Here is a 25,575-nt window from a genome sequence, read left to right as displayed (position 1 = left end):
AGTTTTGTTTTAGTTTGAGATTGGGCCACTATTGTCATTCTACAGGAGAGTTTAAGTATCATGTGGAAGACAATACAGAAATTAAGTGGCAGACTAGGGTTTAAATCCAGAACAATCAGATTTGAGCTCTTAACCAGTAAGTGTTAGTCTGGCAATAGCCTGAGTGCAGGGAAGTTTGCACCAGGATGAGTTGTGATGTGATGGTGTTTGAGGCTATGCTCACATGGAAGTTCTTAGCAGAGGCTGGATCTGTGAACTATATTAATAGTCAACACAGTGTAACTAAGCAAATGACCCCTGCAAAAACTCAAATGGTAGATGTTGTCTTTTAAACAGTTGTCCTCATATTTGGTGAACTCATTATCTGTATCTATTGGGACAGAGAAGGGGATGGGCAGCAACACTCATAATTGAGAAAACTGGATAGTCTAAACACCATGGGGTTTGCATTTATTTACTTATTTTAACAGGTTTAATTCCTTTTTTTTTTGTATGAAATTATATGGTGGCCACAGTTGGGGCTTGGTTCCTCTGCACAGAAACTCTGATGTGGGTCTTTACACAATGATCAGTGAATTACTGATAGGGAGACTTGGTGAATTTGGTCTTTTCCAGGGGGTGAGATAGCTGTAGGTCATAGAGATGGCTTCAGAAGTGGCCTCGGTGAAGTTGCCCAGGGTGGCAGTGCAGTCCTTAGCTGAGGTGTAGCAGTTGTTGATACTAGCCATTGTCATCAACAGCATTTTGGGCACAGGGGCTGAGAGGATGCCAGTGTCCCTGGGGACAGGAATAAGGTGCATAGCACAGAGCCACAGCAGCCAGTAACCTTGCAAAATACAATGTGCGGCTTGCTGATCTTGTTCCCTTAGTAGTCTTACAGCATAGGGAAATAGAGAGCTTGGCCAAGGTGATGGCCCCATCGATGGCAGTGGCCACTTCCTTGGAGCACTTAACAATCAGACTGACATGTCCATTGTAGTTCCACTGGAGACAAATTCCTTGAACTGAATCCTCTGGCTTGAGTGCATCTGCTTTTGAACTGGCGTAATCTTCAAAACCTTGACCTTGAGGGATGTCCCCAAGAAAATGTCAGTGATCTCAGATTCTTTGATAGGTAGGGAGAAAAGTTAGATCTCGTAGAACTTGATGTTCATGTCCTTGAGCAGATGGCCTAGCTTGTTTACAAGGATCCACTCCCTGTCCTCGACTTTGCCTCTGCCAGCTCCATGGCCTTGTCTGGCTGACCTCAGCATGGATGCTGCTGCCAAACCCTCCATGAAACCTGCCTGGGCCTCCCATTCCAGGGCCCTTGGGACTTTCAGATCCACTTGCAGCACTGGTGTTATCCACCATTTGGTGTTGGAGAAGAAATGATGTTTGTTTTTAAATATACTCTTGATATCATTTGAGTATCTGTGGTAGATAGCTTAGAAATCCTCTTTAAATAATAATATCATATAGGGCTTCCTTGGTTCTAAGCACTGTTCTAGGTGTTTATATGTTAATACATTTAATCTTCAAAACAACCCAGTGGGGTTTGTACTAGATCATTTTAAGGATGAGCAATGGAGGCGTAATGTTGGAGGTTTGAGTTGGGATTCGAACACATGCAATCTGGGTTAAAGAGCACGTGTTTACCACTGCTGAGCTGCCTTGTGGTAAGATCATACACAGTAATGCCCATTTACAGGTGAGACTACCCTGTTTTCTCTATGCAATTATACTTCTATTCTCATCTTGTAACTCACTCTTCAGAATACATTACATGTCTGTATCTTATGCAGACTTTGCTCTTTTTGCTCTCTCCCTGGATAGATAAGAGGGTTGGGTTTCAGAAGACTGCCATTTATAAAGTAAGTAGTAGTTGAGATGTCAAGAAAAGGAGAGTAAGCAGAAGAAGAATTATGAATTGTAATTCATAATTTAGCTTCTTTAGTAAGCACCAAGCCATTTAGCTGGAGACAAATCTAAAGAGAAGTATAGTTTATAGGATAGCAAACTGGACAAATGAATGTGGATAATTTTAAAGACCAGCTACAAGTCATAAATAATAGTTATTAAGAGCAATCTCTAGGAATTTAATAAAATTCACTGCAACATCACATTTGGACTCTGATTCTTATTAGTTGTGTGACAATAAGCAAACTAAGTAACTACCCTGAGTCTCACTTTCCTCACCTGTAAAATGGGAATATTGAGTACCTATCTCATAGGGCTAATGAGAGATTTAATGGAGATGATATTTGTTAAATGCTTAGTATAGATCTGGCATATAGTAAGTGCTCAATCCATTCTAGCTGTTACAAATTATTCCATAATGCTCTTCCTCAGTCAACAAAAAGTATATTTGAGGATATGGAGGATATATACCACTGAAATTTTTACTTCACAGTCACGCAAATATATGTGATACTTGGGGTACAGAAATTTTAAAGTAGAAGCCACTCTTGAAATGAGATGGTGGGGAGGGAACACCAAAATTAGCTGTGATCTATGTTCACAGAGAGTGTAGCTATCTGTTACAAACCAAGTGACAAGACACAGTACAGAGTCATTGACAAGCAAATAATCAATAGGTAAACAAGGTTTGCCTCTTTACACAACCACAAAATTACAACTAAATTACAGAACTACCCACACTCAGAACTGTAAGAAATTGAGTTGAATGAAAGATTGATGACTACAAATTTTTTTTCATTTTTAAATTTTATTTTAATTGTTGTTGCAGTACAATTTTCTGTCTTTTACTCCCATCCCAACCCACCAACACAGCCCTCCCCTACTCCCTCCCATTTCCACCTGCCCCTTGTTTTTATCTATGTGTCCTTTATACTTGTTCCTGTAAACCCTTCCCCTTTTCCCTTGAAACTCCCCTGAAATTCCCTCTCCTCTCCCCTCTGAACACTATCAGACTGTTCTCTATTTTAGTGTCTTTGGTTATATTTTGCTTGTTTCTTTGTTTTGTTACTTAGGTTGCTGTTAAAGGTGAGATCATATGGTATTTGTCTTTCACCACCTGGCTTATTTCACTTAGCATAATGCTTTCCAGTTGCATCCATGCTGTTGCAAAGGGTAGGAGCCCCTTCTTTCTTTCTGCTGAATAGAATTCCATTGTGTAAATGTACCATAGTTTTTTGATAGTAGTTTTACTAGTAGTAGTAGTTTTTTGTATCATAGTTTTTGATGCTATTCATTTACTGATAGGCATCTAGGTTGCTTCCAACACTTGGCTATTGTAAATTGTGCTGCTATGAACATTGGGTTGCATAGGTCATTTTGGATTGGTGTTTCAGGGTTCTTAGGATATAATCCTAGCAGTGGAATTTCTGGGTCAAAAGGCAGATCCATTTTTAGTTTTCTGAGGAAATTCCATAGGGTTTTCCATAGTGGTGGTACCAGTCTGCAATCCCACCAACAGTGCACTAGGATCCCTTTTTCATCACAACCTCTCCAACACTTGTTGTTTGTTGCTTTGTTTATGATGGCCATTCTGACCGGTGTGAAGTGGTGTCTCATTGTGGTTTTAATTTGCATCTCTCTGATAGCTAGCTATTGAGCATCTTTTCATGTGGATAACTACAAAATTAAAGAAACCACATTCATCCAGACTGGTAGGAAAGGCAGAGATGTGGAATTGGCTGGTCCCACAACCACTTGTGGTGGATAAAAATTTGGGAGTAATGAATCTCAGACCTATACCTGTTCCCCAGTCCAGGGTACCAGTGCCAGGAAGGTAAGTGTCCATAAATTCTGGCTGCAAAAACCAGTGTGGCCTGAATTAATGGAAGAAACTTCTGGAGTTCCAAGCAGTTCTTAAAGAATCTATACATGAACTTACTCAGACTCACTCTCTCTGAGCTGAGGTAGAGCTTGAAAGTCACCAGTGGCATACAGGTAGAGACTGAAGTGTCTGGCCTCAGGGTGGGAGTTGGAGGACAGCTTACTCCCAGACAGAAAGGCTGGCAAGGCCATTGTCCCTTTTCTGAATCATCCCACACAGAGCCACAGAGCTGGAAGGCAGGTGCCACATCGGAGACTCCATCACCTGTCTAACACTGTTTGCACTACCCTGCAGATCTGAGACTCTGTCACACACAACTTACAGGCTCACCCAAGGTGTTAACAGACTTTTCTGCATGTATGGCTGGTCTTGGCTCATACTTCCTAAATCCTCTCAAATAAGCAACAGCTGGCTTCAGTGAGGCCCGAACCTGCATACCTCTTGCTAAGTGGCCCCAGGCCTGGCATTAGCAGCAGCCAGCCCAAACTCACAGCTTGGCTTCACCTGGGAATCTCCAAGCCCAGCACAAGTATCAGCCATCTGATTGCCTTCCAACCTGGGCAGGGTAGCCCTGGAAAAAATTCAGGTGGGGGCTGACTTTGGCGTGCACCATGTGGGAAACCCCAGAGCCTGTATACCCATTGGATAGCTACAGACCATGTCAGAACACAACTACCTTGCTCCTATTCAGCTGGTCCTCCTTGGAGGGTGGAGGTTGGTGGTCAGTGGTCACAGTCAGTCCTTGAAACTGACTGGCCTGGGTAAATCCTTCCCATTTATCTGCCAACCATAATCAAGCCTCAGCTACAAGAAGAAGGTGTACTCAGTTCACATGAAGGATGCATCAGAGTACCCAGCTTGAGTGTTAGGGAAGGCTGTACCATTGGACCTTGCAGGACACCTACTACATTAGGCCATAATCTCAAGACAAGGGGTCATAGCAGCTCTACCTAATACATAGAAACAAACATGGGTAGGCGGCCAAAATGAGGAGACAAAGAAACACGGCCCCAGTGAAAAAACAGATCAAAACTCCAGAAAAAGAACTAAATGAAAGGGAGGTAAGCAATCTGTCAGATGTAGAGTTCAAAACACTGGTTATAAGGATACTCAAGGAACTTAGTGAGGACCTCAGCAGCATACAAAAGATCCAGTCAGAAATGAAGGATACACTCACTGAAATAAAGAACAATTTACAGGGAAATAACAGTACAGTGGATGAATCGAAAAATCAGATCAATGACTTGGAACATAAGGAAGCAAAAAACAACCAATTAGAACAACAGGAAGAAAAAGGAATCCAAAAAAAAAGAGAATAGTGTAAGCAGCCTCTGGGACTAGTTCAAGTGTTCCAACATTAGCATCATAGCGGTGCCAGAAGGAGAAGAGAAAGAGCAAGACATTGGAAATCTATTGGAAAAAATAATGAAAAGAAAACTTCCCTAACTTTGTGGAGGAAATAGACATGTAAGTCCAGGAAGCACAAACAATTGTAAACAAGATAGATGCAAAGAGGCCCATACCAAGACACATCATAATTAAAATGGCAATGATTAAAGATAAAGAGACAATCTTAAAAGCAGCAAGAAAAAACAGTTAGTTACCTACAGAAGGTATCTATAAGACTGTCAGCTGATTTCTCAAAAGAAACTTTGCAGGCTAGAAGGGATTGGCAAGAAATATTCAAAGTCATGAAAAACAAGGACCTACAGCCAAGATTGCTCTACCCACCAAAGATATCATTTAGAATCGAAGGACAGATAAAGGGCTTCCCAGATAAGTAAAAACTAAAGGAGTTCATCATCACCAAGCCATTATTAATGAAATGTTAAAGGAACTCTTGAGGCCCTTTTAACTATCAAAAACATTTCATAGTTGCTTATACACAATAAGCAACAATAAATATATATTTATCAACAATTGAATCTAAAAAAACAAACTATGCAAACAAGAAGAACAGGAACAGAATCATGGATATAGAGAGTATTTTGATGGTCACTTGAAGGGAGGGTTGTATGGGGAAATGGGTGAAGAGGTGATGGGATTAAGAAGTACAAATAGGTAGTTGCAGAATATCCATGGGGATGCAAAGTACATATAGGAAACCATTAGCCAAAGAACATATATGCATGACCCAGGGACATGAACATGGTATGGGAATTTCATAATGGATAGGGGATGTTGGGTGGAAGGGATGTTGGGACAACTGTAATAGCATAATCAATAAAATATAATTAAAAAACATAGTCATTTATAATTAGAAACCCATTCACATCTCATAAAATTTACCTCTAATAAATGAGTGTTTATAGGTGCTTTAATTTAAAAAAAATTTACTACAACTTTTTCCCACTAAATAATTAAGGAAAACATCTGCTTTTATTTTTTTAGTATTTTTATATTGTTCATCGTAATATTGAAATAAATTCTACAATTTGAATTTTTGTTTTCTGTTACTTTTAAGCGTACTGTAACTTTTGAATTTGGGGTAAAGTATTCAATGTCCACTTTAATACAAAAGTTGACTTTCAGCTGAATAGTAGGCATGCAAAATATTGGGGCTATATGCAAAATAGTTCATTACAGCATAACAAAGCTTATTTCTTTAGTAACATTAGAGATTCAGCCACATCTTATAATATTTTGAGGACATACCTTTAATCCAGGATCTATTTTGAATATTCTATTTGTATTTCCTATTTTTGGATTAAGTTTTCTTTAAAGCACAATTACGTTCTCATTTTTAATTCCCACTGGGCACACAAAGTGATGACAAGCCTTTTTAATGAAGTACACATGTATGTACAACTGTATCCTGTAGGGACATTTCCTAAGTAAAACAATTCATTATTTACTTATTGCTTATTTTAGGCTTGTAGAGGGTTCTGGGTCAGTGTTATTTTGAGTATGAGATTTCAAAGAGTAAAAATAAAGCTTTGGTGGAAATCATGTTATATAATTCTATATTGTTAGAAACATAATACAGAACTTTAAATTATTACATATCATTAGAGAAAAGGAAAAATTTTATTTCTCATTTTTCTTTAAAGAACATGCATAATCTTAAAAACCAATCATGACAGAAATAGAAAGCAAAGCCAAAATATTTTATAAATATAGATCATAGACAAAAATTTCATAAATGTAGATAACTTTAGACCTAAAAGCCATTTTAGAGAAAATTAAGCTCAACCTTTTTAATTTTCAAGTAGTCAAGCAGAGAAAATTTTGGCTCACTGCAATTAAATGTCTGATAAAAAATGGTGATGCAAGTTGACGAGCATGATACACTGGGAAATTGGAATTAAAAGATTATGTTATAGAAAATTCATTGCATGAGAAAATAATTGTATTACAATACCAGTAAAACCTTCAGTAACCCTGTTATGAAAATAAATAATTTTTACTGATGGGCGCTTAGGTTGCTTCCAGCACTTGGCTATTGTAAATTGTGATGCTATGAACATTGGGGTGCATAGGTACTTTTGGATTGGTGTTTCAGGATTCTTAGGGTATAATCCCAGAAGGAATTGCTGGGTCAAAAGGCAGTTCCATTTTTAGTTTTCTGAGGAAATTCCATACTGTTTTCCAGAGCGGCTGCACCAGTCTGCATTCCAACCAACAAGGCACTAGGGTTCCCTTTTCTCCCCAACCTTTCCAACACTTGTTTGTTGATTTATTTATGATGGCCATTCTGGCCAGTGAAGTGGTATCTCATTGTGGCTTTAATTTGCATCTTTCTGATTGCTATTGATGCTGAGCATCCTTTCATGTGTCTCTGGGCCCTCTGTATGATCTCCTTGGAGGAGTGTCTCTTCATGTCTTTTGCCCATTTTTTAATTTTTTTTTTTTTTGGTCTTCCTAGGGAATGGATCAAAAATCCATGGTATATTTACACAATGGAACACTACACAGCATAAAGAAAGAAAGAGTTCCTACCCTTCATGACAGCATGGATGGATCTTTAGAGCATGCTAAGTGAAATAAACTAGGCAGTGAAAGACAAATACCATATGATCTCACCTACAAGTAGAACCTAATCAACAAACAAATAAGCAAGCAAATTAAAACCAGAGACACTGAAATAAAGAACAAACTGACAGTAACCAGAGGTGAGGGATAATGGAGGAAAATAGGGGAAGGGTCATCAAGTAACATATATAAAGAACCTATGGACAAAGCCAAAGCAGGTAGGATGGAGGGTGGGAGGTGGCGAGGGATGGGGTTGGGGAGTGGGGCGGGGGTGGGGAGTAGTGGGAAGAAAATGGAGACAAATGTACTTGAACAACAATAAAAAAGAAAATAAATTATTTTTAAATGTGACTAAATTTCTAGACTATGTTACTGCAAATTATCCATGACTTTAGTCATTGTCCTGTAATTCTCAATTAATTTTATTACTTTAGTAAGTGCTATGTGTTAGTGTAACCACCTTCTAATCATTCAGTCAAGCCAGGTGTTCTTTAAATGACCAGTTATTTAACCAAATTAATACTTACATTGTAAATCAATGTTGAATTGATGGGTTACTTAGTTTCAATTTATTTTTAAGAAAGATAATATTAAATGAGTGATTTATTTATATGGATTAAAACACAAAAAATACCAACATTTATAACATTTAAAAAATTATTATAATATAATTGTCATATTCCTCCAAACTGTTTGTACAAGTTGACAGGAATAATATAATTGTGCAAACTGGGCTTTGGCTGCTTGTCACTCTTATATGATCCAACAATTTGTGTTGAAGGAAACAGATTAAGAAGGATCCAACCTTGGGGGCACTGAGGGCACTTCTGCTCTGAGTCCTTTGTCCCATGAGACCCAGAACCTCTCTTATTCCCCAAAAGACTACAAGACAAAACCATGCCCAGAAATCTTCCATTTCCTTATCTCTTAAGCTGGTCACACAAACAGACCTCCACCTCTCTGGAATGTGCACTTGTGGGATTCAGAGTCGCCATCTTCTTGCAGCAGCTCTGTCTTTCAGGATCTGAGGTGCACTGCTCCTAGCCTCTGTGTAGCATTCCAGGAATTGGTGTGTCATGTTGCACTAGACCACAGTGTCTCAGAGGCTGGAACCCAGGGAGGCACACAGTCTAGCATGGGACCCTGCCTCCAGGAATGGGCTTCTATCCATGCAAGGTCTAAGCCCCTGGTAGGCCTGGCACCTCCTGTTCGTACAAGTGCTTCCATCTGTGAAGGGAACTGGGCCAGAGGCCCAGAGTGTCCAAATGCCAAGAGCCCAGAGACAGAGCTTGCACCAAGCTCCTAAGCCCAGTACCAAGAAAGTGACTTCTCCATACCAAGCACCTGCACCAAGAGAGCATGAGTGTGTGTGTGTGTGTGTGTGTGTGTGTGTGTGTGAGAGAGAGAGAGAGAGAGAGAGAGAGAGAGAGAGAGAGAGCTTTTCTCCACCTTTGCTTTAAAAGGCCCTCCCCAAATCCCACATTGCGGGAAGACAGAGGGAGTGTCCAGTTTAATTACATTGTGTCAGTGTCCACAATATTTGTCAGCTCCTGGTGTCTTTGACCCTTTTTTGGCCACCATCTTTAGTCAGGGCAAAAATTTCCAGCCATGCACAGGCTCATATGCATCTGTTCTGCAGGGTTGGGACATCAGCCCTCACAGCTCACTCTGGTGCAGTATGAGTTTCTCCCCTGGCTATGTCATGAGTAGCTCTGCTGGTGCAGGTTCCCATAGCCACAGAGCCACCTCATCTGTGCTTATAATTTGCCTTGGGCAGCAGACTCCTTCAGCAGCCCCTCCTCTCAGGAAGGCACAGGCTGTTTTATTCTGCCTTTGTTATACAATGTGCCTTAAGCACTGTCTTTTGCTCCATTGGTTCCTCCCTGCCTTGGAGAAGGCATAGTAATTTTAATCTGTCATCATGGCACCCTTCCTGAGCCCTGCCCCCTGCGTTTTTGCAGGATTGGGAGTGGGGCTCCCCTGGACCTTGGGTCTCCCCTGTTTTCCAAGGACCTCTGCTCTGACCTGCCCCATTACAATGATCTTGATAATTTAATGAAATAATTGGTAAATTTTGAATTGATTTGAATTTTGGTGCTACTGTAGACATTGCCAAAACCAGAAAGTAGTCAAAATGTGAGTACTTTCCACATATTTTAAGTTTTTAATCTGGAAAAGCTGATATATTATAAATTTTGGAGATATTATATTATTTCTTACGGTTGAAAAGAAAAGCTGGTCAATGACATATTTCCGTTTTCCAGCAATTTCATTATCAGAAAATGTTAGTCAATAGGAAAAATACCACTAATTGAAACAATATGAAATATAATCCTAGTCAAATGAATCACATAATACATGATATAGTTAACATTAACCAATTTAATCTTTTGGCCAGCTTTTCACAAATGCAGCAATTTAGAGTACAGTTTGGGGATCTGGCTAATTGGGCATATCTCAATCATTCTACAAGGCAATAGACATATCATTACCTGTAATATTCAAGGCAGTCCCTCCTACTCAGTTCATCTACCTCATAAACCCTTCTCCCAACATTCAAACAGAAAATCTTCACATCACAAGCGTTTACACTGTGGTTGAATGTTTTAGAATTCTCATATTGTCTTTCTTGTACTCGTATTTCAGCAGCATTCAAAGCACAACAGCTGGCCCATCATGAGTGTTTTCCCCACAGCCACAGGCTGCAATAACTTTCTTTGTGTTCTTAATGGCTGTAGATAGCTGCTAGGCCAGCATCTGCTTGAGACACAACTACAGTGAGAAATTCACAACCACAACTTGAAGCCTCTGGGTTTTTGTAACTTACCCAGGAGCTGGGGCTCAGATTGTTATGAGCATCTGAAAATGTGAGTGTCCATTCACCAGGGAAAGAAGGAGAGAAAGCAGGGAAAGAATATAGAAAATAAACTGGAGCTTAGTAGTCTGGGCATTTTATGATACTGGACAGAAAATCTTTTAGAAACAGCATGAAAATAACACAAATATAGTTGTTTTGAAAATTTTTAAGACCAAGTAAATTCTGTAGATAACATGTTTAGCTATCATGTTCAATTTTATGTTGCTCTGGAAGCTTTCATTACTGATAGGTCTTTCTAAATAGCGGATTTCCATATTGATTAAAAATAAGTCACCCCCCTATATATATATATAGATATATATACACATATGTGTATATATATTTTATACACTGCTATATTATAGAGTACAAAGATATAAGATCTTGGCCTATGCCTCTTTCTGTAAATTAATAATATTTTGTATTATAATTGTACTGCATTAATGAATATTATAATAATTTATGTTAATAAAGTGTTTATATACTTCCATAGATTTCTGAAACATAACAGTTTTATTGTTACTTTGGGGAAATATAAATAATAAGGGCAGCCATAAAATTTTAGCTGTTTGAAGCATTTGATTTTAATTTTTGTGGGCTTGAGCATCTGTCCCCTGTCATGTACTAAGTTATATTGCCAGTATTCACACTGGTCATCATTTACTTAAGAATGAAAAATAAAGGAGTGTATACAACTTTAAGCATCACTTAATCTTATTTGATTTGGGCAACTTTATGTATGATATTTTAGATATTTAAGGCTGGTGGTCAGGACTTTCTTTTGCAGGGGAAATGCAATAATTAAATTTTCATTTGTTTAATAGCATTTCATTTATATGCAGCAAATCATAGCTTAAAAACATATTAAGATATCCAAATGAGGCTCAGAAGATAATTTTAATAACATTTAGCTGACTACTACAATCTTTTTCTTATGACTACAATCATAAATATGTATATATGTTCACATCTACTTGTACATTTAGATATATGTATATCAATTATGTACTATGGAAATTGTATTTCTGAAGTTTCTAGATATAAAGATATATCCCAAACCTTTAGTTAATGGACATTCCCCCAATAATAAATATAAAACTATATATTAGAAAGTAATAAGAACAATTTAAAAATATTGAAATGAAAAAACGAAAATGAAGCAAGACATAAAACTCACACATTAGTAAAAGACTGATAACTATGCTCACACAAAATTTTCAAAAGTTACAAGTTAAAAAAGGAACACAGGCTAAAGACAAAAGGCAAAGGTCCATTTTTTTTTCTAGTATAGAAAGCTCTTATCTTCAGTAAAAAAGCAGGAGGCATGCACAGCATAGTCATTTCACATGGAAAAAGAGGCTGAGTAAAGCCCACTTGTCATTAAATCCATGCAAATTAAAGCAACAGAACCCACTTATCATGTCTTTCTGAAAAAGTGTGCTTGGCAATATTCAAATCTGGCAATGATATGAGGACAAAGATGGAGATATACTTCTGCTATGCATATATTTCTGCTAACTTTTTGAAGTGCAGTTATGTGATACCTGTTCAATAGAAAAGGCAAGAGTGTTGACCCAGCAAACTGCACTGTTAGGTATTTACCCCTATTGCTATATTTGCATACAATGTGCATACCTGTATTAGCTATAATATCAAAATAATGGAAACTAAGGAATGCCACTACTAATGAAGTGAATATTGGTAATTTGTATAGGTACCAATACATTCATATAACCTATGACATGAACCTATATTCATATAGGTTCATGTAAGTAGATTACCATGGATTCCATATAAAAAAATGAGGCAAGTCTGTGTATGCTGAGTTGGAAATATCTGTATGGGAGGAAAAAGAACAAGGTTCAGGATACAATACATAGTATGATGTATGTATTATGCTCTCATTTGTGTAAGTAAAATAATAGCTAGATGTGCTGAGTGTATACCGGATGCCAAGATTTATATGAACTGCTTTATAAACTTCAACATCAAAACAACCTTCATTTTCTCATACCAAAGATTAGAAACAATTTGTAATATTCCCAAGGTTGTATAAATGTCCAAAACTATTCAGTGAAATGAATTTTGGCCTCAGTATGTAATTTTTAAGGTTGTTGGGTACAACTGCTTAGCAATGTTCCTGAAATTTAACAAATTGTGGCTACAGAAAGATGGGCATTACCTCCAGAGAACTACATGTAAAACTGAGAGTTTATTCTCCATTTCTTACCATATTGAATCAGTATATCTATGGTAGTTTCTTTAAAAAGTGCACACATTTGTGCCTTTTCCCTTTTAGAAAAATAATACTTCATTTTTTGAATTTTGCTTTTCAGAATTAGTTTAAGATCTTCCAACATTCACAAGTAGGTGCCTGGGGGTGGGGGTATTGGGCTGCCAGTCACAGGGCACAGCAGTGGTCCCCTGGGGAGCTACATGAGCTCCTTACCTTTGACACCAGATGTCTTGTTTTTCTCTGGTCTTGAGATTATGCATTTGATGTAGGGCATCAAGTGAAGCTCAAGGGCTTTACACCAACGTGCTTCATCAGCTCAGCAACACCTACTAACACTTCTTAAACTGAAAGAGCAATTGCTTCTTACCTTTTCTTTCTTCTTATTTTCCTTATACATAATTCATGCAAGATTATTCATCTGTTTATCATGCTACTCTATGATCTAACTAAAGATTAGAAATGAGAAAATGAATCTCTTTTTTTTGCCACAGATTCAGGAATAATCTTTTGCTTTTAAACATAATCAATTTATTTTGCTCTCTGAAATAAGAGTCTCATAATTTTGAAATCTGAAATACCCCTGTTAAGAAAGTAGCACAATAATGGTGAGTAATAGTAGAATATGAATGTGTGGCCTCACAAGTGAATTTACAACAAGGAGTACAGTATGATTTTTCCTGTTACCCCTAAGGTAAATGTTTATGATAATTAAAAACAAATTATTCATATGTAAATGGTAACCTAGATTACTTAGGGTGTGGGCTGACCTGTGGCAACAAAGAAGCCCTGAAGTGGGGGGGCCAAACCAGAGAGCACCCCAGCCCCCCTGACCCCAGCTAGCAGTCATCGTTGGCAGGTGGTGGGCTCTGTGCCTTGAGCTCCTCCAAGGCCTCAGGTTGATGGGGTTGTTCTTCCAGTCCCAAAATGGGGCCTCAAAATTGTTGCAGCCCTTTCTAGCTGGGTGGACACGGACAAAGAAGAAGGGAAGGAGAAGCAATCTTCCTTTAAAGGCAGGGGATGTGGGAATTGCACACACTTCTTCCACAGAGTCCATTGGTGAGTCCATGTGGCCAGTCTTATCTTCAAAAGAGGCTGGAAATGTAATCTTCATCAGAGTGGCTATGTGCCTACTTGAAACGTTTTTACCACAGAAAAAGGGAAGAACAGATTTGGAGGGCAACACTCAGTCTGTCACATGTGCCTTTAATTATTTTACAGTTTTAAAATTCACTTTACAATCGCATATCAATTCTAAAGAGATGGAGATCAATAAAGCATAACTTGAAACTGCTATAATGTGAATTTTTATACATTTTAGTTTCAAGCATTTAATTTAAATGTACTTTAACTTAGGGTGTTGAGTCATTGAAACTATAATGTCAGGAGTCAATAGTTTAATCCAAGTCATTTATAGGAGAACTTATAAGACAAGCCACATTACCCTTCTTCACTGTGATAAATTTTCAACTGAAAATTCATATCATGTTATTAAACTTTAAAAATTCTATGTAAGTACCTTCTGAGCAGATTTCTTGATTTAGTCATTCGAGAATCTTAAATAGATTTAACTTTTCCAGTACTTCCACAAATGTTATTATTTCATTGTTAACATTGTGTCGGCATCCTTGAAGTTGGATCAATGGCAGACTGGGAGGAGGTCCTGGAAAGGACATGGTTGCTGGGTGACCTGGAGCTGGACCCTGGCAACTGGAGGCTCCTCACTCACTCCTGTCCTTGGAATGTGTGTTCTGCTTGTCTTTCCCAAGCTAGTAGCTGTCCCAAGGATGCAGTCTTGAAAGAGTAACGTGTTGTTGAGACCATCTGGATAGTATACTGAGTGAACCTGGTGAAAGACTCTTTGTAAACTTTTAAGTTTACCATGTAAACTTCTGGTGGGAGGATGTGGAAAACTGTCTGTGGGCTGCCCAGAACATGCCAGGTATGGAAGTCCCTTGCTTAACCCTGTCACCAAGCTAGAGTGGTTTGTCTCTTTCTTCAGTCTCTCCTTGCCCTCCAGCTTGTGAACCAGCCCAGACCTCTAAAACTTTTGTTCATATAGTTAGCAGTTGTCCATCCAGAAAGGATGCTGGGGTTAGTGTGAGCACTACTGCTGAGTTTCTGTGGGAAGTACCAGTACAGATAGATGAAGCTGGATATTTTAAAGAAAAACAGCAGGATATGGAACTTTGAATGTGGATTCACAGTTATGTTATTCTTTCTGTATCTTTTGCATTGCACTGTGCTAATTTAAAAGGCTGAAGGATGCCTGGCTTCTGGTTTACCAGGACAAACATAGACACAGTGGGCCAGACTGACAACTCACAGCCCACTTGCTGATAGAAAACACCAGTTCCATCAAGCAAGTTTAAAAAGCTGCTTGTGTTCTTTAAAACATATTTATTTTATTCTGTGTGGAAAGATAATAATTTTTCATTCTTTCTTTACATAGACATGGATGTTATGTCTATGTACCTTTTATTTTTGTGATGAAAAATCTAACAGAGTTTTGAATTTCTTATCAACTTGTCTTCAGGTTAAATGACTTCCATGTAGCTTATGCTTGAAGTAGGGCTAAAAACCCAACTACACTTGGAATAGAAGCATATTTGACATATATTGCAATTTTTTTATTAGAATTCCTCTGATAATACTTCACACATTCCACAGCCATCTATATGCTAATATTTCCAACAAATTATCAGATGCTATTTTCTACATAACCTTTTTCTCAACAAATGACCTGTCATGTTCATAATAGCCCCGATTTTTGGTGGCAGTTTTAATTTTATCTAGCAAAAAATTAAAGTCCCATAAAGAAACTAATTACATAGTTTCACAGTTAATAATATGGTTTCTAGTTTTAAGATAATGTGCAAATTTATCTGGTTAAATTTTCTAAGATCCAAGGCCCCCCTGCCCCTCTCTCTCTTTTTTTTTAAGAATGTAGAAACCCTTTAAAAGCAACATAGAAGTTTTTGTACTATGGACTTAGAGACATGAAATATTGATTTTCCATTACTTTTATTGACTTTTTTTTGGTAATCCTAAACTTCAGCAAATCACATTTCCATTATACATAGTTTGTCTTATTGAGGTTCTCCCTTTGAAAAATAATGGCTCTCCAAAGTGTAATCACAAGAAAGGCATATCAGCTGAAAAATTCATATGTTGTTTACCAATAACATGAATGCTGCTGACTCCTCTGCAACCTTGAGATTTTGGACAACATGATTCTTAAGGTATACTGCTTCTCTGGCTACTGACCACTAATAGGCAGACACTGCAAAAGAAATCTGTAATGTGGAGAGAGCTATTTCATCTGTATCTAGGGTAATCTTAGCAAAAACCCAGTGAAATATAGATAAATTGACTGATGTGAAACTGATGTCATTTGATATAATTATTAAGACAAATATTTAAGGGTTGTATTAAAATGTAGAAGGACTTTCACAAATTTTCATTTGATGTTATCTTTTCACAATGTGAAGAAAGGATTTAAAATGAAAAAAGCAAAACAATAGGGGAAAGAAGACAAAAGAAGACCTTAGAAGCAAGAGATTGAGAATTTAGAATGTTACACAACAGGGAGATTGAAAGACAAATCTATGAGGAAAACCTACTGATAAAAAGGATGAAAAATAAGAAGTTTGAAACAAAGCTGAGTTTTACTAAACTCTTTAGGTTAGCTATTCTGGCAAATGCCTTCTTTAACCTGGAGGATATGAATATTCTACCTTAATTTTCTGAGTATATAAGGACTCTGCCATTCACGTGTCCATCTGTAGCTGCAGATGGATTTCATATTGACACCAGAAAGGCTCTAGGCACATCTTGTCAACTTGTTATGTTGCTTTTCAAATCTAATCTGAAAATATACTTTCCTTCCATTCTATTCCCTTAATTGCTTTCTCTCATAATTGGCTTGGTGAATGAATGACTTAAATGTATTCATTGTATAATGGCATCACACTATTTTGCATAATTTATATGATTATCCATTATATTATTTAATTATTTTTCTCATTTTATTTCATAAAGCTTTTGGGTTACAGCTTATTTGAAAGACATATTCACAAAAGCTTATGCATATTGTTTTTTAATGTCAAAGTACTATTTCTATTATGCTTAATTGTTCTTCATCAAAATTGACTTTTGAATATACAAAACTCTTTTATCATTTTGATTAGAATAGTTTCAATTTGGGCATTTTGTTGTCTGCACTATATTAAATGCTTGCATGGCTGGGCTTCACTGTGCACACTCAGTGGGTCTATCATAGAGCCAGTTGTGTGTTTCATCCTCCATTCTCATTGCTGCTGATTGACTTTTACATCAGACTCCAACAAGGACAGGGTCACTCAGTGACTCTAGCACCTGGATTCAGAAATCAACTTTCCAGTCTTTGGAAATTTCAGAAACAAGCCATATGCCTTTTCAACATAAGGAATTTAAAGTACAGATATAAATCTCATATCTTAAACTGTCATAATATTATAAATATAGTATGTAATCACACATTTGATGCTATTAAATTAAACACTTGCAACAGTGATGAAAGAAACCCCAGTTTCAGCTCTGGATTATGTGGAAAACATGAAAGATCTTTTCTTCCTTGTGGGTGATTGATTAATTTATTTAGAGGAAATAAAGATAGGAGGAAAAGCAGTTTGTAAACCCGAGTTTTGAAGAGACAGTTTCTTTGAGAATTTTTGTGTCTCTCGCAGCAACAACAACGAAAAAACAAATTTACCATGTAAATGACTTTCCCTTGATTAGTTTAAAGTGTTTGGCCCAAGCGACCACCTAAGACTCTCAAGACTCCAAAGAGATGGTAATAAAAAAATAAAAAACAGAAAAAAACCCCAGTATTTTAAAATTCATTGATACAAATTCAAAAGTCTCCCAGTAAACAAGAATGCATGTTCCTAAAGCAAACCTGAGTAGGAAGCTGGCATTTGAGAAAAGAGAGAAGGAGAGAGAGTGAGCATTCAGAAGGAGGAACATTTCAGGCAGAGACATGCAAGGTCCCGAGGCGCAGGCCTGCCCTGTGTGTAGGAGGGACAGAAGGGGGCCTGTATGACAGGAGCCGGAGTCAAAGCAAATCGTCAGTTTGTTTATTCTTTTTCATGGCTGAGTGATATTCGTGTGTGTGTGTGTGTGTGTGTGTGTGTGTGTGTGTGAGAGAGAGAGAGAGAGAGAGAGAGAGTGCGCGATCTTTGGTTGCCAGACGGAAGGGGGTGGGGGGATGGGTGAAAAGGGTGAAGGGGGATAAGAGGTACAAACTTTAGCTATAAAATAAACAAGTCATGGGATACAATGTACAGTGTAGGGAATATGGTCAAAAACATTATGGTTGACTAAAGACCCGTGGAGGAATTTCGATTCCACAAAGCAGAATGGAAGGTGTGGCCTGGAAGATGTGTGCAGGGAGGTAGGACTGACTTTCCCTGCAGACCCTGGAAAGTTTCCCGATTTAGACTCTACATGATAGAAAGAGGCAGGGATGAGGAGGCCTAGTTACTACCTTTTAAGATTGCAGTTGTGATTTGTAGGTCTACATTTTAAATGAGTGAATGTTTGTAGAGCATTTAGCAGCAATGCTAGACACAGCATGTTCTATTAGTGTTTGTTAAATATATACATATGTTAAATAGTCATCTGTCCCTCTATCCCCTTCAATCTTCCTTGCACCTCCATAAAAATGAGTTGGAATCAAACTTTTATCCTGAGGTGAAAATATTCAAGAATTCTCTAAAATATTTTTAGTATGGAAGAAATCCTACTTCCTTAGTAATAAATTTTTGCAGCTAAGAGACTATATGTAAAGGCTTTGATAAGCTACTTGCAGAGGTAGTGGAAGCTTGAAGGGCCCTCAAATAGATAGGTCACTGTCCATCATCTGGGTGCACTCTGATTTGTCCGATGGGGTGAGCGAGAGAGGTGAGAGGGACCCTGAACTGTTCAACACAACTATGGGTGTTTCTTGGGAACTGTGTCTGGAAGTAGGAAGAGAAGTAATTAAGCCACAGGGTTGGGGAAGAATAAAAGTAGAAATATTTAATGGGGATTTTGTTACATTTTCGCTATGTAACATGTGACAAGAATGTTTTCTCTAAGCATCTCCACAAAATAGTAAAATTGCTATCTTTTGAATGTGTTGTTGAATTGGTTGTTTCAGTGAATATGACAAAATACCTCTTGTTCCACAGAAGATTTGAAGTGATATCAGAGATATGAGGTATTAGACCTTGAATATAATATTTTTTCTCCCTTTCAAGGCCACACAGATTTTTCTGTCTATGAGACCTTATATCTTGTGATAGCTATTTTAACATCCTCCTAGATTTTTTCTGCAGAAACCAGTATGAAAATGTTAGTAATTTGAAAATATTTGATTCAAACACAATAACATAGCCTTTTTTTCTTGTAAGTGTTCACAAGGCTTTTTCTATCTTATTTGGCAACACAAATCTTCAAGCAAAAAATATAGCATGTAAACTTTAAGTTAAAAAATACATATATCTCACAGGACTCACATCTGAAGAAGCCATTCAGTTGTAACTTATATTTAACCAATTCTTGTGTATTGATTTTATTTTATCTTACAACTACAAAATCCCCACCAAACACAAACTGTGTCCAAAAACAGGTATGTGAAATGAATGGCAAGGTACCCAGCTAAGTGATCTTGAATTCTGGAAGACCTGAGTTCTGGGGCGAACCAAAGGCAAGTCCAACCTTTGCTGTATTTGGCACCATCTGGTAGTAGTTACCTGACTTAGCTGAAATATCTGTGGACAGGATTTTGAGTCCTTTTCTTGACCAGCAGTCACTTCAGCACAGTGGCAGTGACTCAAGAAAACTTCCAGTTTCTTGGTTCAGGAAAAGAGTGGGAAAGAGAAACTCCCTTCTGTTTCTCTGCATCCCCTCTCCTTATCTTGAGGTAGTTCGCCTGTCATTCCCCTGGGTTTCCCTCTCTCCCTACTGAAGATAAGACTTGTTTCTGTTTGGAATTGAGAATGGGACTAGAAAGAACATAGGGACCAATCATAACTGAGTCACTTCTCAATTCAAATTGTTATGGGGTTTTACTATATAAGTTCTTTAAATTCAGAAAAAATGTTAACACTTTTTTCACTCTCCAAGGAGAAATTATTTTGTGATAGTATAGAAAGAACAAAGCTTATTTTCTACCTTCAAGGGTTACCAGTAAGGTAGGGGTGACTGCAAATGAATAATTGTAATAGAGTTGAAGAAAAAATTATGCCATTATAGCTAATACTCAGGATGGGCTACATAATTTGTAGGGCATAGTATAAAATAAAATGCAAGACCCTTTGTAAAAAACTTATTAAGAATTTCAAGACAGCAAAAGCAGAGCATTAAACCAAGCACAAGGCCAGGCTGAGTTCAGGGTTGTGTTTATCTGCACCTCCAGGAGGCCTGGCCTGTTGATACTTATTCAATTCATGGCATATTAGAGGTGACTAAATATATGCTTTGCATGTATTAACTTATTTAATTTTTCACAAAGACCTTGTTTGGTAGGTACTATTGTTATCATTTTATACATGCAAAAAGTTTGCTGAGATATAAATTAAATAATTTCCCCAATGTCCAACAATTAGCAGCAGATCTGGTATTCAAACCCAGGTGTTCTGGTTCTAGAGACTCTGCTTTACCCAATGGATAATACAATCTCTCCTTTCATTCTTAACTTTACTCTATAAAACAACTTACCTACACTTTCCCCCCATACCTGTATTTATTTCCTGTGTAGACCCTAAATGATTAATGACAAACCTATTTCTTTACTTCTTATGTGTGATGGAACTCCCTGTGCCAACCAGTCAGCTTAATGAAACAGAAGGAGACACTAGACACAGGCCTTGTGTGTGTCGGTGCCTCCCTCTTCAGCCCAAGGTCAGCTGAGAGCCACAAGAGCATGGGAATTAAGTGTCCCTTAGAAGTAAAATCTACCTGCTTCATGAGAGGTTATGGAAAAACAAGGAGTGGCCACTGAAACTTCTGATACCCAGTACTCTCACTCAATCCAACAAGTACTTCCTAGGAGCCTTTATATCAACATTTAAGATTGTTTCTATAGACCTGTCTTCAAGAAATCTACATTTGGATGGGGGCAGTGGGAGAAAGGAGTTGACACACAGAGGCTGAAATTAGTTCAAGAAAACACACACACACACACACACACACACACACACACACACACACAGTCTGTTCTGAAAGTATCCAGCCACACACTATAGAAAACAGAGACATTTACTGAAGAAGATACAAAATACAAAAACATCATATATAGAACAATGATGCCTCAGGCCTCTTCAAAGTAGGCATCTTGGGACCTCACACAGTTCTCCCAGCATCTCATCCATTATTCAAAACACTCTATAAAATTCTTTGTCCAAATCACCATCAGTTGCCCAGTCATATTTTCCTGAATCTCATCACAGTTTTGAAATCTCTTCCCTTTCAAAGATGATTTTAGTTTTGGGAAAAGCCAGAAGTCACAGGGTGCCAGATCTGGGCAGTAGGGAGTACTGAGTCACCTGGGTAATTTGATGTTTTGCCAAAAATTTCCACCTGAGATGAGATGCATGAGCAGGTGCATTGTCCTGATGAAGTTGCCAATCAGCAGTTGCTCATACCTGTGGCCATTTTTGTCATATTGCATCTCTCACCTGATGAAGGACATTGAGGTAATACTTTTTATTATTTGCTTGGTCTTGAGGAGTGTACTCAACACCTTCAGAATAAAAAAAAACATAGTTAACATAGTCATGATCTTGCTGTGACTTTGCCATACCTTCTTTGAAACATGGAGAACCAGGTAACTTCCATTGGGATGACTGGGCCTTTGTTTCCAGTTCATATAAGCAGCTATAGACCCATGATTCATCTCCAGTTATGACTTTCTTTTTTTTTGACTCAAAAAACTGTACATGGACAGTGTCTGTTCTGCCTAAAGAGAAGCCAAATGGCATAAAACAGACCAGAGGTGGGGGTGGGGGTGAGGGAAGAGGCCAGGAATCCACTAAAAAAAACGAATAATTATTGACCTGAAACTGGGAGAGGAAGGAGAAGGGAGATGCATGCAAAAGCAAGAATTCCAAAAAAGTGAAATGGTGAGGATAGAGAACTCCCACAAAGATCCTGGAGGACACCAGAGGTGAGAAGACAGCAACTGTTTCCTTTGAAGAAGACAAGGGAGGAGACTCCACTCAGCTGCAAACTCTGGAGACTCAAGGCTGGGATCAGGGATTGTGGGCTCCCCAGAGAGCGTCACAAGAAAGCATTGCACCACTCCTGAAAGCACCTGAAGCAGTCCCGGGACTGATTGGCATTGGCACCAAATGTGTCTTTTAGCCATTCCCAGAAGAAATCTTCATCTTTCTTTAGCACCAGATGGGCTCCTCCTGCCAACTGGCTGCTCTCGCTAATACCTCCAGTTATGACCTTCTTAAGGAAATGTGGCTCATTGATAGCAGTTTGAATCAGGTCATTAGCAACTATAGCATGATGTTCCTTCTGCTCTGATAGCAGGAGCTAGGGAATGAATTTTGCCATGATATATTTCATGCCAAGATCCTGCATCAAAATCTCAGACATAGTTGTTTTTGGAATTCCCAGACCAGCTCTAGTTCTCACACTGTCAGACATCAATCTTTATTGATGGCATCCTGTACATGGTCAACATTCTCAGGTGTTCTGCTTGTTGCAAGCTTTCCAGAATGTGGATCACTTTCAACAGATTCCTGACCATCTTTGAAGCATTTGTGCTATGCTTTTATTTGTGCTGCACTCATTACATTATCCCTGAAAGCCTTCTAAATCATCTGAATAGTTTCCATTGTGGAATGTTCAAACATAACACAAAATTTGATGCAGACTGATTAATCTACTTGTTCAGTCACTTTGAATGCCACAGTCACACAACATACATGCTCACTCAATGGTGTCTAGTTTATTCACTGACTACTACAGTGAAGTCATCATTGTTCATGCATGCACATTCCAGCCCACTCTCCTTGGCTACAAGATTACATTGATGTCATGCGAGCCATTCTTATTATATTAACAGTGGCTGGACTTTTTCTGCACAGACCTTGTATATATACATATGTACATATATACATTGAATTGTTAGTATAGTACAATGGGAGTAATTGTCAGGAGCTTATCAATTTGAAGAGTTCTGCTGAGTGACTTACATGGCATGTTATCTACTTCCTCATTTATTAGTTTCTTCCTTTTGATCATAGAGTGGCAGAGAACTAGAGAGACTAAATGTTGAGTAGGTGGTAGATCTTTGTTGACTCCTGAAGTGTCTCATTGCCCACTTTTATGTTTTTAGGACATCAGGAATTTATCTTTCCTCAAATCAGTCTTTTTGATAAATGGTATGCCTTGATTTTATCTATCAAAGAGGACTCATTTTATTTGGCAAGATTGACAGTATTTTCATAGTGCTTTCTACAAAGTTAGATATTAATTTGTAGTGGAAGTTCTAGAAATTTGTGGACTGAGTTGGTACAATGGAGAAGAGAGTTCTGTAATGTCTTGGTTAGTATGCTACATGGCAAATATCAAATATTGCTTTCAGTTTTGTGCCTCATCCAGGTAAATGCATGTGAATGTTTTGGGAGAACACACATGATGACATCTATATATTTGCAACATATTATTTGAAATGGAAGAGTACACTCAAAAACAGTTAGAATTTTATTCTACTCCATTCCTGTGATTGTTTTAATTTCTTTTCTTTTCTTTTTTTTGCTTTTATCAGGGATTTTGGTCTAATCTAATTTTAAATTGTGGTTCTACTGAGAAACAATTCCACAAGAAGCAAATCAGTTTCACAAAGCACAACAAAACAGTTTCCTCCACGTGTGAACGTGTTATTTTTGTGTAGACCCTGGCTGTAGTATTTTTTTTTCTATTTTTTTATTTTAATCATTATTCAAGTACAGTTTTCTCCCTTTTACTCCCATTCCAGCCCACCCACCCAACCCTCCCCACTTCCCTCCCATTACCACCCTCCCACTAGTTTTTGTCGATGTGTCCTTTAAATTTGTTCCTGTAAGACTATAATATTTTTTAACCTTAATTTCTTTTATTTTATTGCTACCAATGAAGGAAAATCTAAATTACCACCAAAATATCATAAGTTTTTGTTTATTTTAATTTTGACAACATTTTGAAAATACAGGAAAGAAAAACATAACACCTACTTAGATGCTGTCTAAAAGAACAGTACATTATTGTTTTTAACTATGGTTGTCTTGGTGTGGGCTTCTTTCAGTTCATCTTATTTTGGGGCTTTTTGTGCTTTCTGGACTTGTATGTCTACTTCCTTCACCAAGTTAGGGAAGTTTTCTTTCATTATTTTTTCAAATGGGTTTCTGATTTCTGACTCTTTCTCTTCTCCTTCTGACACTTCCATGATGCAAATGTTGGAACACTTGAAGTTGTTTCAGAGGCTCCTTCCACTATCCCTTTTTTTGGATTCTTTATTCTTTCTGCTGTTCTGATTGTTTTTTTGCTTCTTTATATTTCAAATCACTGATATGATTCTCAGCTTTATCAACTCTACTGTTGATTCATTGTAAATTTTTCTTTATTTCAATTAGTGTATCTTTTGTTCTGACTGGATCTTTTTTATGGTCCTCTCTAAGTTTCTTGAGCATCCTTATAACCAGTGTATTTTTATTTCATGATTTATGGGTGACTTCTATGCATTTTAAAAGTATATTTTACTGATTATGCTATTATGGTTGTCCCATATTTTTCTCCCCTTTATCCCCCTCTGCCCTGCACCTCCCTCCCTCTAGCATCCCTCTCCCTGCCTTAGTACATGTCCATGGCTCATACATATAAGTTCTTTGGCTTCTTCATTTCCTATACTGTTCTTAACCTCCTCTTGTCTACTCTGTACCTACCATTTATACTTCTTATTTCCTGTACCTTTTATCCCATTCTCCCTCATCATTCTCCCCACTGATAACCCTCCATGTGATCTCCATTTCTGTGATGATGTTCCTATTTTAGTTGTTTGATTAGTTTGTTTTTGTATTTTGTTTAGGTTCAGTTATCGGTAGTTGTGAGTTTGTCATTTTACTGTTCATATTTTTGACCTTCTTTTTCTTAGGCAAGTCCCTTTAAATTTTCATATAATAAGAGCTTGGTGATGAACTCCTTTAACTTGACCTTATTTGGGAAGCACTTTATCTGCCCTTCCATTCTAAATGATAGATTTCCTGGATAAAGTAATCTTGGATGTAGGTTCTTGCCTTTCATGACTTTGAATACTTCTTTCCAGCCCCTCCTTGCCTGTAAGTTTTCTTTTGAGAAATCAGCTGATAGCCTTATGGGCACTTCTTTGTAAGTAACTGTCTTCTTTTCTCTTGCTGCTTTTAAGATTCTCTCCTTATCTTTAATCTTGGGTAATGTGATTATGATGTGCCTTGGTGTGTGCTTCTGTGGGTCCAAATTCTTTGGGACTCTCTGAGCTCCCTGGACTTCCTGGAAGTCTATTTCCTTTGCCATATTGGGGAAGTTCTTCTTCATTATGTTTTCAAATATGTTTTCAACTTCTTGTTCTTTCCTTTCTCCTTATGGCACCCCTATAATTTGGGTGTTGGAATGTTTAAAGTTGTCCTGGAGGTTCCTAAACCTCTCCTCATTTTTTTGAATTCTTGTTTCTTCATTCTG

The 25,575-nt window shown here is 37.8% G+C and overlaps 1 pseudogene; it reads right to left on the bottom strand.

The window, feature by feature from the left end:
• Positions 1 to 498: 498 nt before the first annotated feature.
• On the bottom strand, positions 499 to 1,353 carry LOC123821478 (annotated as a pseudogene).
• Between the last annotated feature and the right edge of the window lie 24,222 nt (positions 1,354 to 25,575).

This window comes from Phyllostomus hastatus, unplaced genomic scaffold, assembly GCF_019186645.2.
Source record: "Phyllostomus hastatus isolate PE091 unplaced genomic scaffold, TTU_PhHast_1.1 phas_contig_40, whole genome shotgun sequence".
Lineage (NCBI taxonomy): Eukaryota > Metazoa > Chordata > Mammalia > Chiroptera > Phyllostomidae > Phyllostomus > Phyllostomus hastatus.
Note: the sequence above shows the minus strand (reverse complement) of the source record. Positions and strands in the feature narration are given on the sequence as shown.